We start from the raw sequence: 6,000 nt of genomic DNA, 5'->3' as shown, positions 1-6,000 counted from the left end.
AGGCCATAAAGCAGCACTCATCACCCGACCCTTCCCACTTTCCATCAGCATGTAGACACTTACATAGTGTCACTATGCTGTTTTCCTGACCTCCTGTCTTTAGTAGTAGGTAGTAAGTTGCAGTAGTTGCATGTCTATTTCCAGGTGAAACTATGAGACAGCATTTGCATTAGTCGACGTGTCTTAAATAGGCCACCGGCTTTATATAACGCAGCAGCCTCATCCAGCAGCTTGTCGGGACTGTTTATCTTACTATATTTATGTTACTGGGTGTTTCTAGTGTCTGATTGATTCACTCTCTAGTCCAGTGGGGTCTGCAAGCAGCTGCAAGTGCTCTTATTAGATAAATGTCTGAGCAAAGACTGTTTAATAAATTTAGACCATAAACCACTGAGGACATTTAAAATTATGAGTACAGCACGTCTGCTTTTTTTTCTGCAGAAGATTGTGGGTTGTGTGTCTCTGTCACTCTATTGTTCAGTGGAGTGTGTGTGTGTGTGTGTGTGTGTGTGTGTGTGTTTGTGTGTGGATGAATAGTACATTGCAGTGAAGTTTAGGGTGGGTTATGTAACTGGGGGGGTGGAAGAACAGAGTAATGCATAAGGGCAGACATACGCCGCGCTGTCTTTCCATGCTGCGACATGTCGGGATGAGAGAATGCCGCTTCTTGTTTATCCGCACCCCGCAACACATCAATAAGGCTCTTTGACAGACACACAGATACACTGTATGTCATCCGTCAACCTGCCGCTCACTCCCACCAGCTGACCCCTAATGCCCCCCGAAGGCATTATTTTCCATCCCACCTCCAGGAAACAAAACAAAACATCCATTCACGAACCAGAGCACACTGAGAATAATATTTTCATAGACAACACCCCACCCATGTTTCTTAAATAACATGTTCTGTTTTTCAAGCTTCAATACTTGATTGCCATGTCAACACAGTTGATAAGATACTGCAGCTTATCATTCACACAAACGCACAGTATGTACAATTATCTGAATACACCTATCTCAGTCCAGCCCAAAGTAAATGGTTTTAGGCTCTTTTGAAAGGTTGCAGCCTGAATTGTTGATCTATACTGTATCTTATCAATGAGCTACAGGAGTTTGAACACACTAAGTTATATATTTTTCTCACCTGATTTTAATGCAGTAATAAGCCTGTAGATGACCTGCAACTGCCTCTGTTAGCTGGAAAACACAATGGGTCCACATCAAACCCAAATTTAATAACAAAATCACTAAAAATGGACACTTAACACATGTTTTTCTGAAGAAATATCCAGACGACAAAAAAACAAAACAAACAAATACCTACCTCCTTTTAAAGTACCTGCTGGCTCAAGTGCTTATTCAAGTATGGAACAGCCTCAGGATATCTTCTGGTTTCCCTTCCACTATTATACTGTATGTCTGTTGTCATGACAGTCTGCAGCATGCTCAGGGTTTGTATCATTTTAGACACCAGATTATGAATCATTTAGCTACAATAAGACACATTGTTGTTCACACAGACCCAGGTGGAAGAGCAGACAGATGTCCTGATGACAGCACTGTTTAAACAGATGTCAGGTGTCACTTGGACTTAGGTTTTCCACGGCTAGCAGCTCAACTGTAACTCACTCACCGACAATGTGATACTATGACAACAATCAGGTTAGTGTGGCATTTGATATACTGTAAAATGTAAAAACTGATTTTATGCATCGCATTGTGCTGTGGGGTCATAAAATATCAAGTGACAGGCTGTGCACTCACGCATGTTTTTTGAGTAGCGTGATATGTGTCGCTGTCTTAAATCTGTCTGGATTTTGCTGCTTGAGTGTGCCACATTTACACTGTGTGTGTTTGTGTGTGTGTGTGTGTGCTTAGATGAGCTGATTTCAGCATGGAGATTGGCCAGCCAGTCTAGAGTGATTCTATCTATAGACCCACTGAGACATCTGCAGCAGCTGGCCGACGCAGTCACCGGGCTCATTTTAGGCAACAGTCGGCCACACAGAACGGCAGGATTGCCAAATGAGAGAGAAGGAATAGACGGAATAAGTGTGTTCTTCTCAGTGAATGACAGGGGAGATATGAGATTCACGGAGAAGGATAACCTACTATTAAGGCGAACTGGGAAATGAGTGTTTGATGAGACACAGAATGAGCTGCGTTATAGTTAAACAAACTGAGAGGCTGTCCACAATGACAGGAGGTCTGTTAACCTGTTTGTTAGAAAAATGCACTAAAAGGTATCTAAATTAAAGAGAGCTGAAGCAGTGCAGTGGGCAGACATGACAGACTGTATTTGAAATCACATTTACATACTACTAATTTGAAACAACAGTTTGAATGAAGGTAGAGACATATGAATTATGTTTTTGGCAACATTTTTAAAGTCATAAACCTTAAGATTTTATTCTTTTACAAGTGTGTTTGAATATGTCAGGAAACACTCGCTGAGCAGCTTCTTTGTCAGAAAAACAACAGAAGAGCCACTCGTGTTGTTTACAGTGCAGCCAAACAAAATCACATTGTTTTAATAAGTCAGTCGATAATAATTGCCATTGCCATCTGACTTCATCCTGCACACTGTCAGTAGTTTTCCATCCAGAAGCGAGACGCTCTAAAAGGAGTCGGCTCCCCTGCCTGAGGAATTGGAGGTGTGCAGCCAGTCGCCTGTAACACACTCAACCTACAGCTCATTGTTGCTGCTCTCCAATCTGTTAATGTCTTTTAACATGTCCTGTTTTGACTGTGATATGTTGCATTTTTTAATGTACCTTTCGGCACATGCAAGCAAAGACAAATTTCTGCCTATCACATACTTGTATTCTTTTCTATTCTAACTCCCTCCAATATTTTAAAATGCTGTCAAAAAAATGCACAAAATAACTTGACAGACTGAATTTTAAAGGATCGTAGACAGCACTAATCCCAGAACACAATGGTGGACCCCGCCATGACGGATAAACATATTAAAGAGAGATAAATATAGATTGTAAATACACTGAATGGCTGCTTTGGCAAAACTGCTCATCATAGTAACCAATAGTAATTAAAAGGGATTTGATTTCATGAAAATCTTAAGGATTCTAACTTCTAACTAAAAATGTATCCTGAATATATAGCATAGTTCTCATTGACAACATATTTCATTTGTTTTTCCTACTAAGTATGCTCTTTCAATACAACATTGACTGATAGCAATAGAACATATTGTGTTATGTTAAAGCTCTGAGTGATTGGTGATGTTAAGTTAAGATTATAACCTTGATTAAATATTAAAAAAGTGCCTTGAACCCTGTGATGTGACGTGTTTACTAATCTACACGAACCATTATCTGTTCCAGACCACGTCCCTATGAATTGTGTGCAGTACAAAAGCTTAGCAATCGTGTTTTCCAAGCAGCACATTTGTTTCTCTCAAAATATAATTGAAAAAAAAAAAAAATCTGATAAACCTCTCATAAACACTGCAAGAACATACAACCTCAATGTCAATCCAGTAAAGTCATCAGTCATCACTTCAAACTAACCACAACTACGCCCAAGGAGGGAGATAATTGGCAGAGAAGGCAGAGCGAGAAGGAAAGAGAAAGATAGCGAACACTAAAAATTTAAAAGATGGATAGATGTTGTGATCTCAAAGAATGTCCTGAATGATGTATGATTACAGAGCAGCATGTTGTTCATGCTGGGTTGATGAAGGCAGAGTTGTGTATGAGCTGTGGCACTGACTGGCCCGAGGGACCTTTTCCCTGCTCTTCACTCAAGCAACTAACAGGCAACCACTGTGTGTGACAGCAGAGAAACAGGCTGTAAAGCTGCACCATGTACACACTGCTCATGTACGAGCTGCTGAAGTGAAAATATATTTGAGGAGGAATGTGAGTTTGTAGGTTTTACAGCCACAGCCTCAGTCCATCTGGGAAATTGAGTGTCAGATTACTGTGGCTGCTGGCTCGCTAATCTAGCCCACTGAGTGTTCATGTGTACTTGGCTGTTTTCATGTGAACAAAAAATTTAACATGTGAAAAATAAATTATGTCCATCATGTGAAATCAAAATAATGTCACATCTAAATTACACATGTTCACAAGTTATATACTTATTTTTACATGTGTTTTTTCTCCACATGTGGATGGCAGGTGAAATCACCCGACATTTGAGTTGCACATTTTCAAACATTTTCACATGCGATTGGCTGTTTTCACATGTGGATTCAAATCTTAACATGTGAAAATGAAATAATGTCATGTGGACATTCCCAAAAGTTTTTCACATGTGAATGCAAATTTTCCTCATGTGAAATTTACATTCACACATGTGTATTATATACAGTCATACAAGACTGGCATATGTGGATTTGAATTTCCAGATGTGTAAACAAAACATGGTATGAAATTACATGACATTTGCTTATTTGCATATGAATTCTACGGAAGTCCTAAAGGGCCTTGCATTCATACATTTTATTTCCTCCGTTTTCCCGTAATAATGAGTTAATTTCATTTGTTTTCTCGAGATCTCGAGTTATTATCTCGAAATAACAACTGCCATCTTCCCGATATAACGGGATAATTTTCTCGAGATCTCGAGATAACGAAACTTTGTTTTCCCGAGATAACGATATAGTTAATTCGAGATCTCGTCATTAACTTCATAGCTGGTCAGGATCTCGAGAAAATTATCCCGTTATCTCGGGAAAATGGCAGTTGTTATTTCGAGATAATAACTCGAGATCTTGAGAAAACAAATGAAATTAACTCGTTATCACGGGAAAACGGAGGAAATAAAATGCATGAATGCATGGCCCTTTAGGGCTTCTGTAGAATTCCACATTTTCACATGTGACCTAAAATTTTGATGTGAATAGAAAAAATTTCACATATAAGAATCTGTGGAAGGGCTCGGTCCTCCTCATATTCAGTAGCAGACTGGATGTGAAAATAAGTTTCTGTGTCAGTGTACCAGATTTACGTTGAACACACATGGCCCAGTCTTTCTTGAGCACACAGAAGCACCCATGAGCACACACATCACGCTCATTCATTCACATTTATCCACACACACACACACACTCACAGAGGCATGCACTGGTTGACAGAGAGAATGGTTGTTCCTCCAAGTCCTGCCTTGCTCGCAGCTCTGAGACGCCATGGGTCTATATTTCAAAGGCCAAGGTCAGAGCGGCACGCATTCACCAGGAAGTTACACAGTAATGAGACCAATTAGGAGGCTGCCGCAAGGAGGTATTCAATCTCTCTCTCTGTCTCTGTCTCCATCCCTCTCTCAAATCCCACCAGGAATAAAAGCCTCACTTTGTCCTCGGAAATGATCCACATTTTTACGAAAACCTTAAAAACAATAAATACGGCCTCTCCTTGAATTTGGCTGTCGGCTGCAGCTGTCACATGACTCTTTTCCCACAGCCGGGCAAAATGGCACCGCTTTCGATTCACCCTCTCATTTCTACTCACATCTCACTCCCTCACTGTCTGCTCTGCGCCGTCTCTCCCTCCCTCTGTCTCTCCCAGACCCTCTGTATCTCATTTTGTCCTTCCCTCCCTCCCTTCTTGTCTCCATGTGGTTCACTCCCATCAGCCCAGTGTCCCATATGAGCGATCACACACACACAAACACAGGTTTGATTTCCACAGAGGCCAGCATGTGTCCATTAACAACCATGTGTGCTGTTCAACCTTGACTGAGACAATGAAGCTCTGTGCTCATTTCATCATCCAGCGGTGAAAAAAGTAAAATACTGGCAGAAAAGGAGTACAATATTATCAGCAAAAAGTATTTCATATTAAAGGATCTATTATACAGCGGAGTAGGCCCTGTTGTTGTTATGTTGCAGTGCTTACAAAAGCCTGTTTGATCATTATTTCTAATGCATTAACATTTAAAAGGGCGCTTCATTGATTGTAGTTGTTCAAATATCTTCTGTGGCTCTGGCTTGCTCTCTTTTTTTATAAAGGGTCTGCATAACTGTGGTGTTTTAAA

The sequence above is a fragment of the Pagrus pagrus genome, assembly GCF_965226575.1.
Source record: "Pagrus pagrus genome assembly, chromosome: 4".
Taxonomy (NCBI): domain Eukaryota; kingdom Metazoa; phylum Chordata; class Actinopteri; order Spariformes; family Sparidae; genus Pagrus; species Pagrus pagrus.
The sequence above is the reverse complement of the archived record's forward strand: the minus strand, read 5'-3'. Positions refer to the sequence as shown.